The sequence below is a fragment of the Erinaceus europaeus genome, chromosome 5, assembly GCF_950295315.1.
Source record: "Erinaceus europaeus chromosome 5, mEriEur2.1, whole genome shotgun sequence".
Lineage (NCBI taxonomy): Eukaryota > Metazoa > Chordata > Mammalia > Eulipotyphla > Erinaceidae > Erinaceus > Erinaceus europaeus.
This window is the reverse complement of record NC_080166.1, coordinates 4,806,114-4,833,621: the sequence shown is the minus strand read 5'-3', so window position 1 is coordinate 4,833,621 and position 27,508 is coordinate 4,806,114.

Below are 27,508 nucleotides of genomic sequence, written 5' to 3'. Positions count from 1 at the left end.
TGGGGGCCATATTCAGCTTAGGAGCCTATGTGACCTCTGTATCCCTGTAGATCTGAGCTCACATTCTGTGGTCATGAGTCATGACCTTCTTTTCTCCATTAATAATTATGTAGCTTGTTTAATTTCTTTTAAAAATAATTTTGTTATTTATTTGTTGGATAGACACAGAAATCAAGTGGGAAGCAAGTCGCAGAGAGAGGGAGACAGAGAGACACCTGCAGCCCAGGTCACCATTCACAAAGCTTTCCCCCTGCAGGTGGAGACCAGAGGCTCAAATCTGGGTTCCTGTACACTGCAACTTGTGAGTTCAACCAGGTATGCCATCACCTGGCCCCATGCTTGTTTAATTTCTAAGTCCAGATATCTGCTATTCCATCTTTCATTTTTACATCAGATGCTATATAAAATTAAACTTACATTCCATTAATTCTGCCTGTTAAGGTCTTGTGGCAATTGCTCTAGTTCAAGCTAACATGTTTCTTTCCTGGATAAGCCATTCCCCAGTCTTGAGTCTGCTTTTGTCTCAAGCATGCCACTCGCAACAATGCCACCAGGATCATCTTTTGAAAATGATTAACAAATGTGGTTTTTATGGGACGAATTGTATCTTCCTCATAACTGTATATTTAAGTTTTAACGCCCAGTACCTCCAAGCACAGTGTGAATTTATCTTATAGTGTGTCATGGCAGATGTAATTGTCTCAGACAGGGTCTGTGGGTGGGTCACTAATACATTATGAGCAGTGTTCTTATACAAGCCAGAAAGCTGGACACACTTGAACACCAGGTGGACATAAAGGCAGGGATCTGGGTGACACATGAACTGTAAGTAAAAACTGACTAGTACACTAGGGAGAAACTAGGGAGTGTTTTACAAAAGATTCTCCCTAAGGGCTTTGCAAAGAAACCAGCCCCCCTTGATCTCTGATTTGGGGCATTCGGAACTGCAGCACAGTAAGTTAACATTATTTAGTCTGCACAGTAATTTATTTTTTACTCTTTATTATTAATTAATTAATTAATTAATTATAGTTTTATATTTATTTTATTTTCCCCTTGTTTTTTATTGTTGTTGTTACTGATGTCATTGTTGTTAGATAGGACAGAGAGAAATGGAGAGAGGAGGGGAAGACAGAGAGGGGGAGAGAAAGACACCCGCAGACTTGAGCTAGGGTCAAATGCATGAAAATCAGGTGTACTTTTCAGGTGAGCTCTCTTGCCACACTACTTTTAAGTCTTCTAAGAAAAAACTTATTTATTTATTCCCTTTTGTTGCCCTTGTTTATATTTTGTAGTTTTTACTGATGTCGTTGTTGTTGGATAGGACAGAGAGAAATGGAGAGAGGAGGGGAAGACAGAGAGGGGCAGAGAAAGATAGACACCCGCAGACTTGAGCTAGGGTCAAATGCATGAAAATCAGGTGTACTTTTCAGGTGAGCTCTCTTGCCACACTACTTTTAAGTCTTTTAAGAAAAAAATTATTTATTTATTCCCTTTTGTTGCCCTTGTTTATATTTTGTAGTTTTTACTGATGTCGTTGTTGTTGGATAGGACAGAGAGAAATCAAGAGAGGAGGGGAAGACAGAGAGGGGGAAAGAAAGATAGACACCTGCAGACCTGCTTCACCACCTGCGAAGCAACTCCCCTGCAGGTGGGGAGCCGGGGGCTTGAACTGCGATCTTTACACTGATCCTTGAGCTTCACGCCACTTGCGCTTAACCTTATTATTTATTTCTTTACCAAGCTCTAGCTTATGGTGGTGCAGAAGAATTAACCTGGGGTTTTGGAGCCTCAGGCATGAGAGTTTCTTCGCATAACTATTAAGTACCTACCACTGGCCCTCTGCAGAGTAATTTGTTATGGAAGTTCTAGAAAAATAATGTAATAATTGCATGATCCGGATGCACTTTTTGTAGACCTTTAAATTGCACTGGGAACCACTGTCTATGGGCCAAACACAGGTGTTTTAATATAAGGTGAAGACCTCATATGATTTTGACTACATTTTACCCCATGTCTTTTGCTTCTCATACTTTCCCTTCTGATTGTAATTATTTTCTTTCAGTGTGACACACCCTTATTCAACTTTGTTTACTGGCATTCTGCCTGATGTCTATCCATCACCATTTACTGGACATTTTTAACCTAGGAATAGGCATCTCATTATTTACCAGAGTTCCTCTGAGACATAGTGCCTGCATGATGAATCCACCACTCCCCATAGCCTAATCCCCCCCCCCCTTAATTTCTTTATTTTGTTGCTAGAGACAAAGAGAAATTGAGAGAGGACATGAGGGTGGGGAGGAGAGAGAGATAGAGAGAGAACAGAGGAGGAGAGGGGGAGAGAGGGACAGTGAGAGAGAGAAGAGGAGAGGGGAAGGGGGAAGGAGAGGGAGAGGGAGAGGGAGGGGAAGAGGGAGAGGGAGAGGGAGAGGGAGAGGGAGGGGAAGAGGGAGAGGGAGGGGAAGAGAGAGAGGGAGAGGGAGGGAGGGAGAGGGAGAGAGGGAGAGGGAGAGAGAGAGAGAGAGAGAGAGAGAGAGAGAGAGAGAGAGAGACCAGCTAGTGCTGTTTTGTCACTCTGGAAGTTTCCCCCCGTCGGGATGGGGAGGATACCCTGAGCCTTTGTGCAGTGTACTGTGTACACTCTGCTAGGTGTACTGCTACCCAGCACTCTGTAGTATCTTATCATCTGCAACATACTTTAAGAAAGAGTCAGATTTCATCTCTGTTCCCTTGGCTTCTTCCCCCTTCCTCATTAGTGATGCAAATTATAGCTGCAAGTATTCACTGACTCTTCCATCCCATGCTCTCCCAACCCCTGCCCTACACACTGAGTTCTCTAACAGAAGACATCTTGACTGCTCTTGTAGAGTGGAAGTTAAAGCAAGGTTTCAGAACACATAAAATAGTGCAGATCCCCTTAAAACCTCTTCTTATTTCCTTTTTATTTATTTTTTACTTTTGCTGAACCGGGAACTTGTACATGTACACGTTCACCACTGTTGGATCAACATTTTTATTCAGAGATAGAGAAGTAGAAAGGGAGACATCATGCCACTGGAGCTTTCCTAGTGCCATGGAACCTCTCAGATTGTGATGGGGCTGAAACCTGGGCTATGCACACAAGGAGGCTTCTGTCCGACCATACAACTTCTCTCTCCAGCCCACATGCTCTTACCAGAGTCCTTCAATACTCTCTGTAACTTTTTGTTCACTTGTTTGTTTTTAATGTTCTATTATTATCTTTATTTGTAGTATAGAGATGGTCAGAAATCAAGAGGGTAGGGGGTGATAGAGAGGAAAAGAGACAGGGAGACACCTGCAGCCCTGCTTAACCACTCACAAAGCTTTCCCCCGCAGGTGGGAACTGGGGGCTTGAACCCCGGTCCTTGTGCACTGTAATATGGGTGCTCAGTCTGGTCCTTGTGCACTGTAATATGGGTGCTCAGTCTGGTGGCATATGTTGTCCAAAGATCTTCTTCCATCCTTTAGGGTGTCTTTTTGTGTTTTGTTATAGTCGTTTCACTGTGCAGAAGGTTTTCAGTTTGGTGCAGTCCCATTGGTTTGATTATTTATTTTTGTTTGTTCTTTTGCTGTTGAATTTGTCCTTGAAGATATTTTTGACAGAAAGAAATTGAGACAGGTGGAGGAGAGAGAGGGTTTTTTCTTAAATCATCTGAATAGAAAACACACAATTCATCTTTTCTGTGTTACTGCATCTATCATTAGCAACTGAGTTTATATCTTAGAAAATTAACAATAACAAAGATTCTGTCTAATTTGTTTTAATGTTCTTTTGCTGGTTGGTATAATCTTCTCTTTCAAATTCTTCATTCTAGGACTGAGGTGGGAGGTGGGGCAGCCCTTATTTGAGACCTGCTATGGGCATTACAGAAGGAATACAACAATACTTGTCAGGTTTTAATTGAGACTATCACACGCCTCAAACTGAGTCACACAGAGAAAAATAGAATCAGTGGGGCAGAGAGTAGGATCCTGTGGCAGGTAGGAAGATATTTCACAATCTTTCACCCCATTCCTGGAGGTCATTTTCACTTTTATTTGTTTGTTTATTTATTTTCCTTTCTAGTTTTTTATTTGATAAGACAGAAATTGAGAGGTATGGGAAGAAAAGGAGAGAGAAATCTATACATCTGCAGACCTGCTTCACCAGGAGTAAAGGCTTCTTGCATGTTCATGTCTGCACTCAGCTAGGTGCACCACCTCTGGTTCCCTCACCAGACCCTCACCCCAATCATCTGCAGTTCCTGGAAAAAAAACTTCATAACTTGCACCTGTTCATTGTGGCAACTCTTCACAGTCGCCATGCTCTTGAGCAGGGGTGTCCTTTATGGTGACCCTATGGTTTAGCCTGCCTGCCTTCCTTCCATCCTTCCTTCCTTCCTTCCTTCCTTCCTTCCTTCCTTCCTTCCTTCCTTCCTTCCTTCCTTCCTTCCTCGCCTTTCACTAAATCTATTTATTCCCTTTAAAGTTTGCATCTGCTTGGTCTTTGGAAACTGTTCATGACATCTACTTTATCCTGGAGTTATAGATTACTGTTATGCAAAAGAATTGGGAGACATACTGCTTTTCTGCTACCATCTCTTCTCACATTATTGTCATGACCCCCTTTAACCTGATTCAAATGGTTAACATTATCCAGGAACAAGCAGGAACCAGGGTATATGTTCTGTCTGCCCTTGTACTCAGGTGTCAATTACTCCAAAGTGCTTTCTTATGTATTCTAATATACCAGGAGATAGGCCTAAAAAATTCTGATACTCAGCAAACAGCCAACCAGGAAATAAGATGCCAATGTTCCCTCGTTGAGGAAAACCTGTTTCAATAAAGAATTCTCTTGATTCCTTTCTTCTCTCAGTGAGGAAGCAGCCATTTTCTTTACCTTAAAGAACAGAAGAGTCAAAACACCACTACACTGAAAACTCATGAAACATATAAGTCATTAAGCTCCGGTTTTCTATTTATATAGTCTGGGAGTCATTGAAAGGGTGAGAATTGAAGAACCCAGTTGGCCATCTCTCTCTCTCTCTCTCTCTCTCTCTTTTTTTCTTCACCCTTGTGGTGGTATCTGGCTTCTCCTTGGAACTCTTTTTAGAATGTAAAGATAATGTGTTTCCACAACTTTGGAAGTTTAACTGACAGCTAGATAAGCACACACACACTCACATGCAGACACTTTTCAATAATTTAATGTAACTTTTATGTAAATTAGTAAATTAGCCTCGGCAGGATTTAGTTTTCCTCCTGTTATAAAAAGCATGATTAACTGTAAAGTACTCTAGTCTAGAGTCCAAGCTGCCCAGACAGGTGGGGAGACACTGTGAACAGGGAAGAGGAAATTTTGATCCTGGACTTAGTCTCAGATGAATAACTACAGGACAGAACTCTTTGTGTAAAGCACAAGAGACATTTCTAAATCACTGAACTTTTGCCTTCATTTTAAAATGTCATTTCTGACTAAATAAAAGTCACATCCAACTGGACCCATCAAGCATGTAGGTCCCCATTAGGCCAGTTCTAAAGTGCTCTCGATTTTTGTACAAAGCCATAATGCTTATACTTCAGAATTTTCCATCCTTAACTACTCTTCTCACGTCATAAGAATTACACTTCATTTAAAGTAAAGAAAGGGTTTTAAATTAATACACAATAGACTCTGAGAACTGTAAATTCCATCCAGCTCTTAAAAACCACAACTGATGAAAAAAAAAAAAACTATTTTGCCCACTTCAGTTTGTGTTACATTCTTAATTTTATTTCAATGTAGGTATTTTGTAATTTCCATTTTCTTTGATATAAAAAAATGCTGTCAGAAGGGGATTATGGGCATGAAATTTCATAAGTTAAATGTATCCTGCAGAAGCTGTCTTGTGCACATGCTCCCGTTAGGACCTGCACAAAGTGCGTCTGATCTGATATGGGTTCTCTGAAGAAGTTAGCACCTGTCACGAGGTTTGTCCAGGGCATGTAAAGGAGTTTGTGAGTTATGTGGTACAAAGACCATGCAAAAGAAAGAAAGTGATTCTTTCAAAAACTGCAAATGGACATTCTTTAACATATTTAATGCATTGGTAATCTTATGTGATGTTTTATAGACAGAGATTTCCCACATGACAGCAGTATTATCTGAACTGGTTTCTCAGCCATCAAACACTTGCTGATTTTAACATGTCCCTCTGGCATCTTCTATACCAGTTGGCATTTCCTTTTAAAAGCATTGCTCCTCTATAAGAGATGTGTAATTTTCAGATACATTGTAGCTGACATGTTGCATAAATAGCTCACTTACCTCAGAAAAAAAAATCAGTTTGAATCTGAAAGAATCAACAGATGTTAGCTAAAAACTCTGGTGGTAGGTACTAACTAGCAAAAAAGAATGAACAAAAGGAAATGGGTGGAGGGTAGATAGTATAATGGTTATGCAAACAGACTGTCATGCCGGAGGCTCCAAAATCCCAGGATCAATCCCCCCACACCATCATAAGCCAGAGCTGAACAGTGTTCTGGTTAAAAGGAAAAAAAAAAAAGGGAGTCCAGCGGTAGCACCGCTGGTTAAGTGCATGTGGCACAAAGCGAGGACCAGCAGAAGGATCCTGGTTTGAGCCCCTGGCTCCCCACCTGCAAGGTAGTCACTTCACAAACGGTGAATCAGGTCTGCAGGTGTCTGTCTTTCTCTCCCCTTCTGTCTTCCCCTCCCCTTTCCATTTCTCTCCGTCCTATCCAACAACAACGACATCATTAAGAACTACAACAATAAAACAACAAGGGCAACAAAAGGGAAGAAAGAAAGAAAGAAAGAAAGAAAGAAAAGAAAAAAATGAGGAAAGAGTATTTGAAAGTTAATTAACCGGCTCTCTTTGCTGACTGTATTTAATATTTTCAGAGTTTAAAAACTATCTAACCAGTGAAAAGTACTGATCAAATTCCCAGCGGTTCAGAAGGTAAGACTGTACTAGGATGGCCTGAAGGAGCTTGACATGAACCTGTTTACTGCTAGACTCTTTGGGTCTAGGGACAGATGTGTGTGCTTTATACAAACACTCCCAATCTCTTTCAAGATGTGATTGCAAATTTAACTGATGGTTGCAATGGCTAATATTAAGCTTAAATTCATGGAAATTAAAATAGCAAAATTGGTAGATTGTTATCATTTGCTATACAAAGAGAAAATGACTTGCATTAGAGAACATAAAGAAACAGTCTAAACAAGAAATGAAAAGGTAAGAGGTTTTAAGAAAGTCAAAGGGAATCTAGCCAGATCAAGCACAATGAATGGAAGAATATTACACAAAGAAAGACAGGTCAGTAAAGGAAATTTAACCCACTGGAGTAATCCTTTGGGAAGAGATGTATAAGTTCTGTAAAGAAAGCAATATACCCCATTTCTTTGAAAAGACAGAAACGTCTCCTAGAGTCAGGAAACATGAAGAACTAAGTTACTGGATCTAAAAAGAAGAAATAGGAGAATGAAGGCGGCGGCAGCTATTTGTATGACTTAGAGACAGCCAGTCACTGTTCTCTCATGCTGAAACGAATGCCATCATCTCCACGGAGAATTAACTGGGACTAACCCAAGTTACTGGCCTAACACTGAACCTGGAACAAAGATCAGTCAATAAATGTAGTTTGAAAATGAATAACCAGTGAATGAATCTTCTGGCTCAAGTCTTTTATGATCTTGCACAGGATGAATGGATACAAATAGGGGAAATTTGAGGAACAGTGCTTAGTTTCCTTATGCAGGGAACTAAAGGATTCATTGGCTGTCCCTCAATTTCAGGATTGAAAATGGTGTGCGTAGAAATGATTTCAGTCATTGTAGTACAAATAAACAATAACCACGTGAACAAGACAATCCCATCCTAAGTGTTGAACTAGAAGAGGAGTTAGTGTCACCAGAAGGAAAAGAGGGGAGACAAGGGAGTCTGGACAGCAGGAATCATTTAGGAGCATCACGATAGACATGTTAATTTCAACTAGTCACACTCACCACCTATATGATGGCCTAATGTAATACTGCTACAGAAAGACACAGAGAAAAAGAACTAGACAAGTCTAGAAAAATAAAGGTCAGTGAAGTAGACAAGTGTAACAAACTAAGATAAGTTTTCTGCATCAAGGATGATTCTGCCAGCTTGATGACCCAACTCTAGAGTCTACTGCACAGAATTGTCTGAAATTCTGACAGGTTTTGAATAATCTTAAAATGAAGGTCTATGGGGAGGATGAACATTTGATATACAACTATAAAACTGAATATAACATAGGACTTCATTCACTACAGTGAAACAGGTTAACGCAAGTACTGCAGACAAAGGGGTTTATAGTTGAAATGATTTAAAAGAGGGTCCAGAATGCTGTGCTCAGAGACCCCAGCATCAAACATTAGAGAGTAATTCAGTACAAAAACCCATTACAATTTTCATTTGACTACATGACCACAGTGATAAAAACTATTTTGTTCTGAAGATGTCTCGGAGAAAGAAGAGGAAGGTAAACTCTACACAGGCTGTGAATACGCGTATGTGTGTGAGACTCTCAATTCTGTTTCCTGTAGCATGAAAGAAAACAACTCACTGAAGGGAAAAGAAGAGAAAGGAAAACACTAAAATGTTCTATTCCCTAGTTACTGGGGGAGGGAGGCTCTTATCACTGCTCTTAGAATGACAGGACCCTGAAATCGTGCTTTCAAATGGTACCAAGGAAAGGTGCAGGGTTAGTATTATCAATAGTGTTTAACTATGGAACTAAATTATCTATAACTAGAGGTAGTCAGGTTTTGGTGAACAGAAAGCAATAGTCCATGGGGGATTTAATCATCAAGACAAAGAATGGTAAGAAGGAGGAGAAGGAGGTGATGGGGGTGGTGGAGGAGGAGGAGGACAAGGAGGATGAGGAAGAAACAAAAGGAAGGAAGGAAGGGAGGAAGGAAGGAGGAAGGAAGGAAAGTGGGAAAGAAGGGAGGGAGGAAGATGGGAATGCAAGGATTAACAGTGAGTTAGCATGTTATGGAAAAGTTTGTGACAAGCAATTCACAATTGAATTTATAGACAGCAAGCAAGAGAATGTTGGGACTAGCTGCACAGAGGGTTCTGAATGCATGAGCGGTAGATGTGGACAGAATATTAACAGGTGTCCGAGTCAGCAGCTTAAAATGGTCAAAAAGTAGACAATAGCAGAGACACAGAAAAGAAGACAAATATAAAGGTGTGGAACAGTTTCAACTTCCTTGAAATCTATAAGAAAAAAGTCTTATTTGGAGAAAATACAATGGTCTTTTCACAGCATCATCACATAAAACATAGATTTTTAAAACCAAATGGCTTTATTTGAAATCTGATAATGCAGATGTATGTGACACTGGATAAGAAATTAAGCTCGAGGGGCTGGGCAGCGGCCACCCCGTTAAGCGCACAGAGTACTATGCAAAAGGCTATGCTCATGAACCCAGGTTCAAGCCCTCACTCCCCACTTTCAGGGGGACCAACTCACGAATGGCGAAGAGAGCCTGCAGGTGTCTATCCTTCTCTCCCTCTCTCTGTCTCCCCATCCACTCTAAATTTCTCTCTATCCTAATAAAACATTATTTTATTTTATTGTATTTTATTTGCCCCCAGGGTTATCGCTGGAATCCACTGCTCCTAGAGGCCATTCTTTCCCTTTTGTTGCCCTTGTTGCTTATCTTTGTTTTTGCTGTCCTTGTTGTTGGATAGGACAGAAAGAAATCCAGAGAGGATGGGAAGACAGAGAGGGGGCAAGAAAGACACCTGCAGACCTGCCGCCTGTGAATTGACTCCCCCCCAGGGCTCGAACCAGGATACTTATGCCAATCCTAATAAAAACATTTTTAAAAAGAAAATGGTCACCAGATGTGGTGGACTCATGGTTCCAGAACCAAGCCCCAGCTACTGAAATCCAAGAGAAAGAAAGGGAGAAAGAAAGAAAGGAAGGAAGGAAGGAAGGAAGGAAGGAAGGAAGGAAGGAAGGAAGGAAGGAAGGGAGGAAGGAAGGAAGTTAGTTTCTTGATATGGTCCGGGAGGTGGCATAGTGGATAAAGCATCGGACTCTCAAGCATGAGGTCCTGAGTTCAGTCCCCAGCAGTACATGTACCAGAGTGATGTCTGGTTATTTCTCTCTCTCCTATCTTTGTCATAAATGAATTTTAAAAAACATTTAAAAAAAAAGAAAAGAAAGAAGTTCTAGATTGGCCTCAACTTGAAAATAAAAATCACAGTAATGATACCCACCTGGAGTAAAGATGATTAATTTAAAGAGGTCTGCCCCCTTACGCTGTAACTCTTACACAAGCATTTGTCTGTTCTTAATATTATAGTCAACTCTAAGTAAAATACTTGAGAGAGTATCTGTCAGCATACACCCATCTGTTACTGGATATCTGAGTGGTTTTTATATGCTGATTATTAGAAGTATTGCTGTAGTCGGCAAAGCTTTGGTCTATATTGTTTCAGGCCAGTCTTTTTTTCATAGTTCCTTAAATTTTATAAAGTCTGTTGTCCCTTTCACCCCTCTTCAATATCAGTCCAGAATACTAATTTGAAATACCTCAGCATCCACACAAGTGATCTGAATCTTCGGCCTTCGGCCGTCTTGGTCACTGTGTCTGCACTGGCTTACTTACATGGTGCACTTGAACTGCACCCCAGAACAGCTAAGTTAGAATCTGGTTCTTATTATATGGAAGCCACTGGTGTTCACTGATCTCATCTATATTTATTTATTTATATTTATATATGTAAACACATTAACTAAATGTTCTATATAAAATATATGATGGATTTTATCATTTTAGTATTAACTTTAATATATAGAATATATATAATCATTCTAGCAACTTTATGCACTACTATTACTATCCACAAGGAAACTAAAAGAAAAAACAGCTGATCCAAGTATAAGACAGAACTGGCATTTGAATTCATGTAGTGTGAATTTCACAAAAATTATTACTAAAACAAACAAACAAAAGGGCCATTTTAGGGTCTCGTAAAATATTTATACTTGAAATGGTTTGATTAAGATTTTGCGTGACAATCTTTATTTAAAATTGATGTGATCTTGCCAAATAGACACTTTTGAAGGTGGGTGACTCACCACTAAATAATGTCTTATATTTTACACCAATTTTGATTTTTCTTCTTTCTAGATTGTAGGTGATGGTCAAAAGTAAGCTGAAAATTAAAAAGAGCTTGATGTTGTCTATGGATGGAGCTGGAGAGTCACAGGAAGTAAAGTGATTCAGAAAGAGAAAGACAAGTACCTGAGTTGACTCATGTGGCAAACAGACAAAATAAAGCAAAATCAAAACGTGAGACTGTAAAAACTGAACTGAGGTCACTGAGGAGAAGGGGCAGGAGGAGGGAAGCAGAGGAGACTCAAAGTTTTGTGGCAGAGGGATACTGGCACCTTGGTGGTGAGCACAGCATGGCAGTACGTACTTTGAAGAGGTGTGAAACTGTACCCTTAAAACACATGTGATCTTACAAACTCATGTCTCCTGACGGAAACACATGTGATCTTACAAACTCATGTCTCCTGACGGAAACACATGTGATCTTACAAACTCATGTCTCCTGACGGAAACACATGTGATCTTACAAACTCATGTCTCCTGACGGAAACACATGTGATCTTACAAACTCATGTCTCCTGACGGAAACACATGTGATCTTACAAACTCATGTCTCCTGACGGAAACACATGTGATCTTACAAACTCATGTCTCCTGACGGAAACACATGTGATCTTACAAACTCATGTCTCCTGACGGAAACACATGTGATCTTACAAACTCATGTCTCCTGACGGAAACACATGTGATCTTACAAACTCATGTCTCCTGACGGAAACACATGTGATCTTACAAACTCATGTCTCCTGACGGAAACACATGTGATCTTACAAACTCATGTCTCCTGACGGAAACACATGTGATCTTACAAACTCATGTCTCCTGACGGAAACACATGTGATCTTACAAACTCATGTCTCCTGACGGAAACACATGTGATCTTACAAACTCATGTTTCTTGACTGAAACAAAGGTTTCAGGCACAATCTCTAGTAGCACCAGAAGCCAGAGTTTAGCTGTGCTCTGGGGGAAAGGGAAAAAAAAAATTTAAACCATACAAAAGATTTAGGTTCATACAAATACTAATTTTTCTCCTTCCTCCCTCCCTCCCTCCCTTTCTTCCTTCCTCCCCCTCCCTTCTCTCTTTCTTTCCTTCCTTCCTTCCTTTCTTCCCTCCCTTCTTCTTTCTTTCTTCCTTTCTTTCTTTCCTTCCTTCCTTCCTTTCTTCTCTCCCTCCCTCCTTTCTTTCTTTCCTTCCTCCCTCCCTCCTCTTTCTTTCTTTCCTCCCTTTCTTCCCTTCCTCCCTCCTTTCTTTCTTTCTCTCTCTCTCTCTTTCTTTCTTTTAGCATAAAAGGAAAATAGGGTTCCCTCTGCATTTAATCAAGATTTAGACAACATGACAAATGAAACAATCTTCCTCCTCCCCCCCCCCTTTCTTCTCCTTTGCCTCCTCTCCTGCTCCTTCTTTCTCTTGTCTTTTTTAGATAAAGACAGAAATTAAGGGCCAAAAAGATAGAGAAGGAAAAGGAGAGACTTGTAGCCCTGCTTTATACTACCTGTGAGTTTTTCTCATTGTAGGTGGGGACCAGGCCTTGAACCAGCATCCTTGTGCATAGTAATATATAAATTTAGGCCTCTGGTGAGGGAAGAAAACTTAAGGCATTATATCTGCTCTGCCAGATGTGCCACCACCTAGCCCCTTCTAGTGCATTTTACCATTAGCAGATGTTTTCTTCACTCTGGGAAAGATGAGAAGTTTTTAGAAATATATTTTTATTCCCTAAACTCTCAAAATGTTCAGAATAATACATCTTCTCTTAACATACTGCTCATAAGAATATATTTCTGGGGGGTAGGGTGGTGGCGCACTGGGTTAAGAGCATGTGGCGCAAAGAGCAAGAACCCGCGTAAGGATCCCAGTTCGAGCCCCCAGCTCCCCACCTGCAGGGGAGTCGCTTCACAGGCGGTGAAGCAGGTCTGCAGGTGTCTATCTTTCTCTCCTCCTCTCTGTCTTCCCCTCCTCTCTCTATTTGTCTCTGTCCTATCCAACAACAAACAACATCAACAATGGCAATAATAATAACCACAATGAGGCTACAACAACAAGGACAACAAAAGGGGGAAAACTGTCCTCCAGGAGTGGTGGAATCATGGTGCAGGCACCAAGCCCAGCAGTGACCCTGAAGGAAAAAAAAAAAAAGAATATACTTCTGGCAAGAATAACATGTTTGTTTTATTCAAAAATATATCACCACATGTACCTAGAATAAAATGTTATAGTTGCTCTTATCTAGAGTTGAATGTGGGAATAAAAAGTGAATAAATTCATAAGTGATAACAGAAAAGTAGCTCTGAAAAGTCTGTCAGAGTTAACCAGTAAAGAGGAAGCTCTTATAATAACAAATAAAAACTCATTGCTTATCTGAAATTCAAGCTTAGGTGAGAATCCTGTATTTTACCTGTCAACTTTCTACATTTAGAATGAGAAAATTCTAGGTGCAAAAGCAAATAAAATCATCCTGTTTACCTACAACCAAAGAAGAAATAACATTTCTTCCAAGACTGTGTTGATAGATATAACGAAATCACAATACATATGTTTAAAAAATAAAACAAAAAACTTAGAATCAAAGGGGATAATAGAAAAGCCTCTTTAAAAACAGTTTGGGTTTTAAAACCTAGTTAGACCTCAGAGAGAGGTTATGACCTTTCCAGTCCTGTGTGTATGTGGGTGTGTTTTGGGATAAATCCTAAAACAGCTTTTAAGTGTTTTCTGTATTCTGCCCTTCTCTGCTTGAAGGTCATGTAGAGTGAGCTGTTGTTATTGTTTGCAAAAATGGTCTTACACTTTGGATTTCATCGGGGAGTTTTAACAAATTATTACATTAAAAACAAAATAAACAGCAATTCACAGTGCCAAGACTTCAAAGACTTCCTTGACTCATTGCTACTGAGAACTATGTAACTGACAATATCCTAAACATCAAGCAAACCCAGAGTCTCCTAGAGTGATCACTCTCACTGATCCTTTGAGGCTCAGTGTAACTATTATTGATAATAAAATACTAATTATTTGTGAAATGGCATGGTTCCCAAATAACACTGTCCATTGCAGGACTATTGCGAACCCCATCAAATTATCCATTTTTGTGTGCCCAGAGTGAAGCGGAGATTCGGAGATGTAATTACATAGTGATTCTTTGAATTATCAAATTTAAATTCTCTTATCATTTCTATCCTTCTTAGATCACTTCTCATCTGCAAGTTTTGCTCACGGAAGCACCTTGTCATTATTTATTCAATGATAGGGTGATGAAATCTTGGTGCTTAAGTCCTTCATCTTGGAAATATAGATCGTATGGAATCTGGTGGTAGCGCCCGGGGTGAAGTACACGGGGCTCGAAGTGCAATACAGATGGTAAGGTCCTAGTGTTGCAAAGAGCAAAGGAATGAATGTAGGTAGATGACTTGGGATAGTGCCTAGTATATAATAAAGGTCGTCTTTCACCATAATTTTTACAACACATTGTTATTATTATCATATTATTGTTGTTGTTATTATTAGCCTCCAGGGTTATCCCTGGGGCCTGGTGCTTGCATTATGAATCCACTCCTCCTGAATGCCATTTCCCCCACTTTTCTTGCTTTTGTTGTTGTTATTGTTAGATAGGACAGAGAGAAATGGAGAGAGGAGGGGAAGACAGAGAAGGGGAAAGAAAGACAGACACCTGCAGACCTACTTCACCACTTGGGAATCGACTGCTCCCCCCATCCCAGGTGGGGAGCCAGTTGGCTGGAACCAGAATCCTTGTGCTTCCAGCCATGTGCGCTTAACCCACTACATTACCGCCTGCCCTCACAACCCATTATTACATCTTACACCTGCAGCTCTGCTTCACCACTTGCAAAGCTTTCCCCCTGCAGGTGGGGACCGGGGGTTTGAACCTGCATTCTTGTACACTGTAACATGTGCGCTCAACCAGGTATGCCGCCCCCTGGCCCCTTTGTTTTGGAGAATCTTTACTGCTCAGTCCTTTGGCTAGAAGCCTGGTTTCAAGTTGGATAACTCTTCTGAGAAGTCTAAGAAGAAATGTCACCTTTCCTTTAAGATGTAAATTTTAAAAGTGTCCTTAAAAAGTAATGCTTGTTATCAATTTAGTAACTCCTAAAATAAGAAAAATCTAGGTTGAAAATTTGGCATCATGTTTTATATACTATTGACATGTCTTCACACTTTATTCAAACGGGGAATATTTAACAAATGAGAAGTATGATATTTAATTATAGATTTAAAAGATTAAAGTATTAATAAGATGATAAAAACAAAGCCAAAATCTACATGTGAGAAAGAGGCACAGAGCAATCTATTCCTTATCATAGCATACAGTATCATAGCATGATGTCTCATAATTAGGAATCCCTCATTATGGGAAAGTTTGGTCCCTGGTAAGTCAAGGTGGAATGACAGTGTTGAAAAATTGCCCATTGTTCTCTGTAAAATATTCATTACATGTTGACGTTAGAGCACTTTACTCTTTACAATGTGATGAAAAGATGCATGGATTTGAATTCTAATGATTAGTTTTGATTTATACACTTTTCAAATAATTTTGTAGCTTACAGGGAAAGAGAAAATTAACTGCAATTTAGGATCTTTGTCCTAATCCCAAACACACTGCATCCATTTTAAATGATGTTAGACAAGAAGGTACCATATCATGATGCTTCAATTACCCATTTAAATCTTAATAAAAATCCAAAGAATTTGCTAATCAATATTCATCTTGGTTAAACAGATAAATTTCCAAGTGTTTTTGAGCCAAGCTTTCAGAATAATCATAGTGAAAGGGGAGGAGAAAATAGCGTTTGTTGGAAGGGTCGTAAACTGAGCTTCAAATAACTAGTCTTCCTGACTTCATCTTGTAATGTGCCTTCATAGCTATGTGCTGCAAGGAGACCTCAAAATGGAATGCAGTTTGTTGATTTCTAATATCTATTCACATATAAGCTATTATCTCCGTTACTCACGAACCTATTTTCCAGTCTATGAATTATTTATTTCCTTTGTTTTGAGTGGTTATGATAGCTGTCCAGAGCTTGATTATACCACTCCTGAGACATGCAAGCATGCGACAGACTGATCACAAAAGCAAATAACTTTTAAAAAAAAATTCTTTTAAAAATTTTTTAGTATCTTCATTTTGTTTGATAGAAACAGCCAGAAGTCAAGAGGGATGAGGGTGATAGAGAAGGAGAGAGGCAGAGAGACACCTGCAGCCCTGCTTCACCACTTGTAAAGCTTTTCCTGAAGATGGGGACCAGGGATTTGAACCCAGAAGTGTGCACTGGAAATTCCTTATAACTAAGATTTCTATGAGCAACGATCTGTTAAGGAGTATTAATTTGGAGTCCCAGCCTTATCTCACCAAGTAAGGAGTCTGACTTTTCATGCAGCAGCCTGAGTTCAAACCCCGGTACCAAGTGGTGGAAGCTCTAGTACTATTGTATATATGTCTGTCTGTCTGTCTGTCTGTCTGTCTATCTATTTTTTCTTTCTTTCTGACAACCTCTTTGAGTCAAGTCTGAATGAAGTTGCCCTACAGTGGTGAAATCAAGTATGTGCTCACACACACAAAAAATTAATTGGACTCTTTGAATGTCAAGATATTTTTAGGTCGATTTTATTGCCAAAACATTAACTCCTGGTCAAGTGAAAATGTGAAGATTGTAACTAATCCAGATCTTATCATTTCTTGACCAAGCCATTTTATCTTTGATATCTCTCAGTCCCATTAAATATTAAACAAAGGGATTAATAGCCACACAATTTCAAAGAAAGTCTACTTCCTGTTAAAAAATAGAGTTGACACATTCTGTAGTGAACTGAATCAAATTTCATCATAGTTTCATCACCGTTGTGTGGTAAGTGAATAGTATATTAATAGCTGACATTGTCTTATTTTGACACATTCAACACCTTTTCTATCTTCATCATAAAGCCAAGATCTCCAGGGTAGTAATTTTAGATCGCTAAACTAGTACTTTAGTTATCATGTAATACCTTATATTTAATAAAATTCTATTGAGGTAGTTATTCGTGAATGAAATAGTAATATTATACCTCATAGCAAGGATTCATGAAAAAAAGTATATGGTGACAATTTTTCATTAAACTGAAGAAATAACTCCAAAACAGTTCATTCATCAACCAACAATAACATATTTTCTTGCTGAACGAACAAAACCTGGAAAACATCTTGAGATATTTCCGTATGTTTTGGAATTCTTGGAAATGACTTTACTTTTAGCTATACCTTGCACTCTCTTCTTCATTTAAGAACTAAAGTGCGAGTTACAGTCTTGCCCCTTTTAGAGTCCAATTTTCCTAACAAATGTAGGTATTTAAAGTAAAGAGCTAGCTGCAACTTCAAAACTAAAACAGTTTCAGCAATAAAATGTCAATGGCATTGCCCAAATAAAACAACTGTCAAAGTTCTTTGAAAGCCGACATCAGAGCATATATGTCACTAGAGCAGTGAACTCAATTAAGTAAATATCTGTGTATATCTTCTCTTTTGCATGTTGTGGAAGCCAAGCCAGAAGGAGAGAGATGAATACTGGATGACCCCTTTTGTAGAGGGAACTTAAGAAACAAAGAAAGTGAAAATGAATGCAGGCTGAAACTCAAGACTAGTTGTGTTTTATTGTAGCAGAGCTAACTGGGGATCCTGCAGGGGCTGGAGAGGGGCTGGGGGCTCAGTGGGAAATGACAGAGGAAGACTTAGCTGGGGCTGGGTGCGTGGCAGACATTGATAAGAGGAGACAGGAAACTGGACTTGTGTGATCACTGTCTTTTAAATCATAATTGCTCCTAGTAAAGTATAAGAAAGGATGACAAACAGTACTTCATTATCTCATACACAAATTCAACTGCCAGATTATTTGTGTTCTAACAGCCAAGATAAATGGCTGAGAAAAATATAGTTTTCAGTTTTTCCAGGTGTATGTTCTCTTCATCATATTTATTTTGTTTTCAGGTGTGAGATGGTATCTCAGTCAGTTTGATTTGCATTTCTCTAATAATAAGTGAAGTGCACATTTCTTCATGTGTCTGTGGGCCTATTTTGTTCTCTGGCTCACTTTTTTTTACTGAGTTATTTCTACTTCTTTTGTAGACCTGTACCAATTCTGTATAAATGTTTGATAGCAATCATTTATCAACCCCCTCGGAATGGTAAATGAAAACAAGAGTAAATAAATGGGATTACACAAAACCAAAAATCTAGACATCAAAAGCAAACTATACAAGGACTACCAGGAACCAGTACATGGGAGAAGAGGTTTGCACACCACATATCAGACAAGGGACTGATATCAAACATCTGTCCAGAATTGCTACAGATAGACATCGTACTTCTCACAAATGTTCCCAAATTGTTAAACGGAGAAAGGATAGTTTCTTCAACATACGGTGTTGGGAAAATTAGGTTGAAATGTACAGAAGAATGAAAGTGAACCACTGAATTTCACCACACACAAAAGTAAACTAACTCCGAATGGATCAAGGACTTGGTTGTTAGACCGGAAATTAACAAGTACTGCCATTCATGATACTCTCATGTGGTGTTGGAGGGGTCATATCTGTGACTTTACCTGTGGTAAGGTGAGTATTTCACCAGGCAAGGCATTTATCAGCCCTGGTTGCTTCTATTCAACTCATAAATACTTTCTCTCATTTCAGACATTCATTGGCTTCTAATTACCTTTAGAATAATACTCCATAATGTACTTGGCCTGGAAGGTTTTAGGTGGTCCCAGCATTATTTGTGGTGACATATTAAGCAGCTCATTGTTTATACTTCTATGGTCCAGTCACTTTAGTCTTCTTTGTTTTTCCTCACATTCCTGAACTCTCCAACTTTTTCTATCACAATGTTTTTGTACTCACTGTTCCCATTGTCTAGAACATTTTTCACATGTCTAAAATCTCATTTTCTTATTTCCTGATATTCTCTATTACATAATATTATCTTATTTCCCTTAAATAGTAATTTCAAGATATATCATCTCACACATCTATCTATAAGCCCCCAGCAGACACAAAGGTCTAATTATTGTATCACCAATGTCTAGCAGTAGGCTATTTATAGAGATGTTCAATGCGTAGCTTTTCATATCAGAGTGACTGAATGAGTGCTTCAAGTTCTGACACTCCAGTACATCTGTAAATAATAGTCTGCTCTGAATGCTTAGGTTTGGCTAAGGGTGTAGATTCTGTTGTTCATCTAAACTAGAACATATTAACTAAATGTTAAGACATATGTGTGATGCAGAGCTACAGGGAGGCAGAGGTCACACAAGCTTCTCAGCTGAATATGGGCCCCAGATCACATCAAATCGATGAGGTTTATAGTCAACAATGTTTATACCCTTTTCCCATATTTGGGAGCTACTCTCTTCCCTGATCCAGCTTTCTGGTCCTTTGTCCAGCCATGACATCATCTCCCCAGACAATAACTTGGACCTACCTGCATATCAGATGTCAAGTTCAGAAAAACAAAACAAAACAAAACAAACAAACAAAAACACTAGTATAGTCATGGGCCCTTTGGAATATAACTAGACCTACTATCTACAAAACGGAGACCCCCTAAATCTTCATTTGCAATATTCCAGCCTTTAGGTTCATGATTAGTCAATAATTTGTTTGGCTTTATATGTTAACTCTTTTTTCAGACACCGGGTTCCAGATATTAAATCAATGCTAACTGGCCTTCAATGGGCAGACAACCCCACCAATGTGTCTTGGAGCCCCAATTCCCCAGATCCCCGCCCCACTGGGGAAAGAGAGAGGCAGGCTGGAGTATGGATCGACCTGTCAACACCCATGTTCAGTGGGGAAGCAATTACAGAAGCCAGACCTTCCACCTTCTGCATTCCACAATGACCTTGGGTCCATACTCCCAGAGGCATAAAGAATAGGAAAGCTATCAGGGGAGGGGATGGGATACGGAGTTCTGGTGGTGGGAATTGTGTGGAGTTGTACCCCTCTTATCCTATGGTTTTTATCAGTGTTTCCTTTTTGTAAATAAAAAATTTTCTTAAAATGTAAAAAAACAAAATAAAAAAATTAGTATGAGTCATTATACCGTGATTTTATTACTGACAATCTTTTAAAATCCATCAGAAATTAAGATAAGAATAAATTCAAATAGATTATATGTATAGTCAAGGCTCAAGAAACAAAAATATGGCTAAAAATCAGAATGGAATGATTGTTTTAATTTTTTATTATCTTTATTTATTATACAGAGACACCCAGAAATTGAGAGGGGAGGGGGAGAGGGAGAGAGACACCTGCAGTACTGCTTCACCACGTACAAAGCTTTTGCTCTGCAGGTGGGGACCAGGATTCGAACCTGGGTCTTTGTACATTGTAACATGTGCGTTCAACCAGGTGCACCACCACCCAAGCTCAGAATGCTTGTTTGGAAAGCAGAATCTAAGTGAGACTCTATATGGATGGGTGTCAATTCTGGTTTTCTTCCTTTTTCTATTTTCTTTTATGGAACGGTTAGTGATTTAAAGTAAACAGTAAATACTGTTGTTACTATATGTGTAAAATTTCTCAGTTTCCTGGAGAACACGCTAATCCCTCCTCTGCCACCACGCACCAGACCTAAAGCACCCCTGCTCCCTAGTCCTTGACTTTGGTGCAGAATGGAATGTCTTAGAATTATAACCATAGCTGAGAGTTCAAGTTTAATGAAACTTTAGAGTTTTTATTTGTTTTATTTGTAGAGTTTTATTTGTTTACTCATTTATTTGTTTACTCATTTTTATTAGTGATTTAGTAGTGTGAAACTTATGCAGAATACTGTTTAAGTAATGACATTTGGGAAAGCCAACATGAACAACTCTCCAATTCTCTCTAAAATTAAAAAAAAAAAAGTTTGGATGGTATTGGGCTAGTTGGTTGGGGGTTTAGAAGCTGCATGAGAAGGAAGAAGTTACGACTGATTTCTTGTGACTTTGGCGTATGGTACCATAGTCCAAATACCACTTGCACTCCAAGAAGAGACGCCATGGGTCAGTTTTCAAGATTGTGTCCAAATGTGTTATTTGATTAAGAAACTTGAAAGTTAAAGTCAAAACTCCAGGATTCCAGTAAATCTATACCAGGCTATGGGGCAGGATTGAGGAGTGGAGAACAGTGACTTTGATTCGATGTTTCTGGTTACAGGTAAAACAAATGTAGTTAAATAGTCTAGGTTAGAGAAGACAACAAGAAAAGCTGGCTTTCAGAAGTCTGCTAGGATACAGATTATTTCCACCTGAGAAGACTTTTAGGAATGTGAAATAAATGGTAACAAATATAACTCGATTTGATAAAAGCTGATGGACTCTGGCTCTTCCTAAGCAAAGGCCGAATTGACTCTGTTTTCATATGGAATTTTGAATTTTAACCACTAAAGTCATTGGTCATGATTAAGGAAAATCCAACATTAAATAAAATGTCACTGGAACTTTAGCACTCTGAGCTGATTTCTTTCAGGCAGCACAAGGCACTAGGGTGGGTTGGTGTATAGCTCACTTGAACAGTGGGATACTTTGTCATATGTGTGACCCAGGTTCAAGCAATATGCTCACTGTAATAAAGCATATTTTTGGTCCTATGTTATCTCTCTCTCTCCGTCTTTATCTCTTTTTTAAAAAGGACAAAAGAGGGGGCTAGGCAGTAGCATACCAAGTTGAGCTCACACATTACAATGTTCAAGGACCTAGGTGCAAGCCCTTGGGCCCCACCAGAAGGCTTGACAAGCTTCAAAAGCAGTGAAGCAGTGCTGCAGGTATCTCTAGTCCTCTCCCCTTCTGTCTTTCCCTTCTCTCTCACTTTCTCTCCATCTCTATCCACAAAATAAATCAATGAAATGAAATTTTTTTAAAGACACTGCAGCACAGTAGTTTCCTCCAGTACAATGGGGGTTGGACTTGAAACTGGGTCTTGAGCACTGCCATTACAAAGCAGGCATACTATCCAGCTGGACTTTGTTGTCAGCCCATAGCTAACAATCCTGACAGGGCACTAAGTCACTGATTATCTTCCGAAACATTGTGATTGTTTGAAACTCAACAAAGCAGAGGTCTAAAGAGTGAAGGCTTGGTTATGACAGAGTGGCCACTTCGTAGCACTATTTTTAGTCTAACTTTCTTAGATTAGGTTTCCCTGAACCAGACTCTGATACAAGAATCCATGAGGTCGAGACTTACTAAGGGACTTACTGAGGGACTTTTGAGGTTATGAGGAGTGTGTGTGTGTGTGTGTGTGTGTGTGTGTGTGTGTGTGTGGTTATGAGGGTTATCACTGGGTCTCGGTGCCTGCACTACGAATCCACTGTTCCCGCAGCTTTTTTTTTTCTTTTTTTTTTTCGTTTTATTGGATAGGGAATAGAGAAATTGAGAGAAGAGGGAAAAAATAGAGAGGAAGAGAGAAAGATAGGCACCTGCAGACCTGCTTCACTGCTTGTGAGGTGACCCCCTACAGGTGAGGAGCCGGGGGCTCAAACTGGGATCCTTGTGCAGGGCACACTGCCCTTTGTACTATGTGCACTTAGCCAGATGTGCCACTGCCTGAACCCCACCCCACCGCCACACTTAAATCTCAGCATTCTTGATGTTCACTTCTTGTCATAAATGTGTGGGAATGCTCAGCCATTAATAGCTTCTATTGCTCTTTTAATTTTTTTAAATCTCCTCTTGGCATCTCCAGTTACTGCTTTGTAGCTATTTTGTAAGTCTAGATTATTTCTGTTTTTTTTTTTTCTATTCTCTTTCTTTCTTTTCTTTTTACTCTTTTGTGTTCATTTTCATGATTTCTCCACTTCAATGGGAGAGTGGGAGGGCACAATACTGAAGTTTCCTCCAATGCAGTGAGACCAGGTAAAAAGAGAGAGAATGAAAGAGATGACTCCATGCAAGCTTTCTTATGTGTGACAGGGCAGAACTCCAGTCTGGGTTGTGCACATGGCAAGTAGAACACTGCCCAAATGAGCTATTTCACTGGTTCCACTAATTTTCAACTTGAGTGATAACTTAGTACTTAACCTATCTCCAACATCTGGGGAAATATTCAACGTTTTCTCAATGTTTATGATATCTACAAATTTTACATAAATTTTTTAAAATCAGATTAAAGAAAATCCTTTAGCCTTTTTTTTTTTCCCAGTGCACTGCTCAGCTCTGGTTTATAGTGATGTGGGGTACTGAACCTGGGACTTCGAAGCCCCAGGCATGAGAGAGTCTGTTTGCATAACCATTATGCTATCTACCCCTGGAAATCCTTTATTCTGACTTACTAGGAATTTTTAGGACTTTTTATCCTAAAGATATAAAATATTCACAAATGTTTCCACTGTCTTTATAGAACTGAACAGTTTTTCTCCTTTCTATGTTAATACGGTGTCTGACATAGATCTATTCTAAGTACTGATACAGAGGATTCCTAAGACATGCCATATATATATATATATATATATATATATATATATATATATATATATCCATCCCCTTTTGTTGCCCTTGTTTTATTGTTGTAGTTATTATTGATATTGTTGTTGATGCTATTGTTGTTGGATAGGACAGAAAGAAATGGAGAGAGGAGGGGAAGACAGAGAGGGGGAGAGAAAGACAGACACCTGCAGACCTACTTCACCGCCTGTGAAACGACTCCCCTGCAGGTGGGGAGCCGGGGGCTCGAACTGGGATCCTTACACTGGTCCTTATGCTTTGTGCCACATGCGCTTAACCTGCTGCACTACCGCCCGATTCCCAGACATACCTTTCTTAATCAATATTAATGTGCTTTTTCTGTTAACACTTTGTGAGCTATGTTTTTGTCTACATATTCAAGGAAGTATGGTCATCAATTTTCCTTTTGCAAAACTCCTTTATCAAACACTCCATTAGCATCAGAATTTGGAAGGCATCTATTCCTCTTTAGTGAAGTTGGAATAATATTTGACTTATTTCTTTATTAATCTATCTTAGAATTCATCAGCAAAACCATATGTACCTGTAATTTACTTTGGTAAGGTTTTCTGGAACAATTCAATATACTCTGAGATACAGAATATTTTTCAACTGAGTTTGGAAATAACTATGTTTCTGTGAATCCTTGTCTTTCACAGCTTTGCTTACTGTTTCTTTTTCTTCTCTACCACTGCTTCCTCCTTGTACTTTATCTCCTTTGAGACACCAACTATACATATATTAAACACTGTAAGGTTATGTTAAATATTCCAGTTTCTAGGCTTTAACAATCTTTTCTATGTTTTCTTTAAATATTTGACAGCCTACTTTGATTTTATTAATATTTATTTATTTACTTATAAAATGGAAATATTGACAAGGCCATAGGATAAGAGGGATAGAATGTCACACAATTCCCTCCAATTTTATTGATTCTTTCCCTTGAAATCCTCATTTTAGTATTAATAAATTTTGACTGGTAATATTTACCTTTCAGTTCCAGAATTTAAATGTTTTGCTTTTGAATCATTTTAGTCTCTCCACTGAGATTTCTTGTGTTTTAATGATCATAGCATATTTATCTTGGCCTTAATTGACTGCATTGACTACAACCTCTTAAAATGCTATGGTGTCAATGTTTGGGTCCTATAGTATTGGTATCTGCTGATTATCATTTCTTTGAAAAAAAAAATGAGTCACTACTAAAAATCTACTAAAGAGTTACTTTCTTCAAACAAATGTAAGGTACTCATAATATTCACACCGTAGCATCAAAAGTAAAACATAACAAGACAATGAAGTGATGATTTATGTAGATCTTACTGATGTCAGATTTGGGAAAATGTTCTCAAGAGAGTCAAGCATACTCTTCAAACCTAAGCTTTCTGTCTCTTCCATAGAAACGTCACAAACTCAAAAGAGAATAACACACCATCCATCTCTGCTCACTAAGAAAACTACATGGTCTCAGGTTTGCAACAGTTTCACCCTCATGCTATGAAATAGGGCATCAGGTTAAGTGCATATAGTGCAAAGCACAAGGATCCCGGTTCAAGCCCCCCCCCAAGGGGGTGGCCTCCCAAGTGGAGAAGCAGGTCTGCAGGTGTCTTGTCTTTCTCTCCCCTTCCCTGCCTTCCCCTCCTCTCTCAATTTCTCTCTGTCCTAGCCAACAGCAACAGCAACAGCAACAACAATGGAAAAAATGGCCTCCAGGCGCATTGGATTTGTAGTGCAGGCAACCCAGCCCCAAAGATAACCCTGGAGGCAAAGAACAAAACAAAACAAAAAAACATTCCCCTGACCCCAGGGCATGGCAGAGTCCCAGTAGAAGCTAGTAGGAAGCAGGTCTTTTGACACAATGTTAGTCCTTTCCCCCACCCCGTCAAAAACTCTAATTTAATTTCTAGCTTCTGCTCTCTCCTGGTGAAGGGACTAGAGAGTTTTCTCTTTCCACCAACATCACAGCAAATGTGAATTTTACAGTTTCCCCTAATTGTCGCTCCGTGTAGCTGGCACTGAAAAATTCATTTGATAGTAACAATTCATAGAGGAAAAAAAATTATCTTCAAATGACAGAAGCAAATACTTTTAAGACACAAAAATGATGCATATTGAACCATCTCCCCATACTTTATACAACAATTAATTTCTTCCTAAAACATTTATCTGCTGTCATGTGGGTATAGCCTTGTGTATTTTCAGTAAGCCTAAAAGGGTAATGTTTATCAATAAGACGTTTCTAAGTACCAAAACTAATTATACTTTATATTGCTAAGTCTGGAAGTTGCTTTATTTAAAAAAAAAAAATTGAGGTTTCTGTCTTTACCAAGTATGTGGCTTCTTTGCTGTCTGTATTTCATTTCCTTTGCTTATTTACCAAAAGATAAACGAGTCACTTTTCCCCCCGGCTTTGCTTCATTATGAGTTTTTCAACCTGGTGGACAATTTTATTTTGGACTTTGATAAAGGGATAGCCTGTCCTTAGATTTGCTATGTTTGTCTTAATTTAAAATTGACTTAATTTAATCAATGCATTAAAAATTCAACTGCAAGTGCAAAATACAAAAACAGAGCTGAAATGACAGCAGAATTCGTTACCTAAATTACAGCCCTCAAGCAATGAGTAAACGAGAGGAAATTTTTTCCCCTACTGCTTCCTTTGTTCAGAAAAGAAAAAAAAAATGATTTGGCATCACGCCTCATATCTTTAGTGGTCAGATTCGAATCTTGTTTTAAGAATCTTCACTGAAGGAAGTTCCAAGCACTTCCTGGGAATATCCTCAAGTAGCTGAAAATGTTTCTTTTTCTCCACTAATCATGTAGAAATTATATGTAGAGTAATAAGCTTCCAAGCAAAATAAACAAATTAGTTTTCATCTTAACACAGAATTAACTCAGGAGTCAGGCCCCTGCCCAAGGCAGAGAAAGGTAACTTTGCACAACACCCCCACCCCCCCCCACCCCCCCCACCCCCGCACACATACACACCCTACACACACATTGCAGAGTAAGACTTTCTTTACCTTTGCTCTTGTGGTATCTCTGAATAGTGAAACCGAAAAGAAAGAGTGCAGAACAAACCTCTGCATTCAGAAAAGAAATAAAGAACCAGAAGATATTCCTTTACTTGAGTGTGGGTTCAGAACCCAGAATATTCTGAAAAGAAAAATAAAATCAGGCACCTGAAAGAAAGAAATGCAAAAAGACATCAGTGCAGAGTCTCAGTACAAGACCACAAACTACCAATTCATCTTTCTGTGGCTGCAGGTACTCAGTCTGAGCAGCACATGTTTTCTGTTCACAGGATGGCCACACAAGAGGACAGTCAGTCCTGTTCTGCCATTCCTACTGGGAGCATTATTTACCTTTCTAGGCTGAGGCAATATTCCCCCCTTACCCACTCCCAACCCCTGCTCTTGTTTGTCAATAAGAAAGAGCTCACATGTCTATTTTAATATAACAATGGAATCCATACACACACACACACACACACACACACACACACACACACACATATATATATATATATATATATATATATATATATATATATATATATATATATCCATGTTTCTTACACATTTATAAACATAATGTCTTTTCAATAAATCAACTTTATGGTTGCTTACCAATCAAAATTAGTTACTTTCTCTTTTCTATTAAGAACTCCAGGGGGCCAGGCAGTGGTGTACCAGGTTAAGGGCATATATTACCAGGTAAGAGCCAGGTCCCAGGTTAAGGGCATATATTACCAAGTAAGTGCCAGGTCCCAGGTTTGAGCCCCAGCTCCCCACCTGCAGGGGGGACACTTCACTAACAGTGAAGCAGGTCTGCCAGTGTCTATCTTGCTCTCCCTCTCTCTATTTCCCC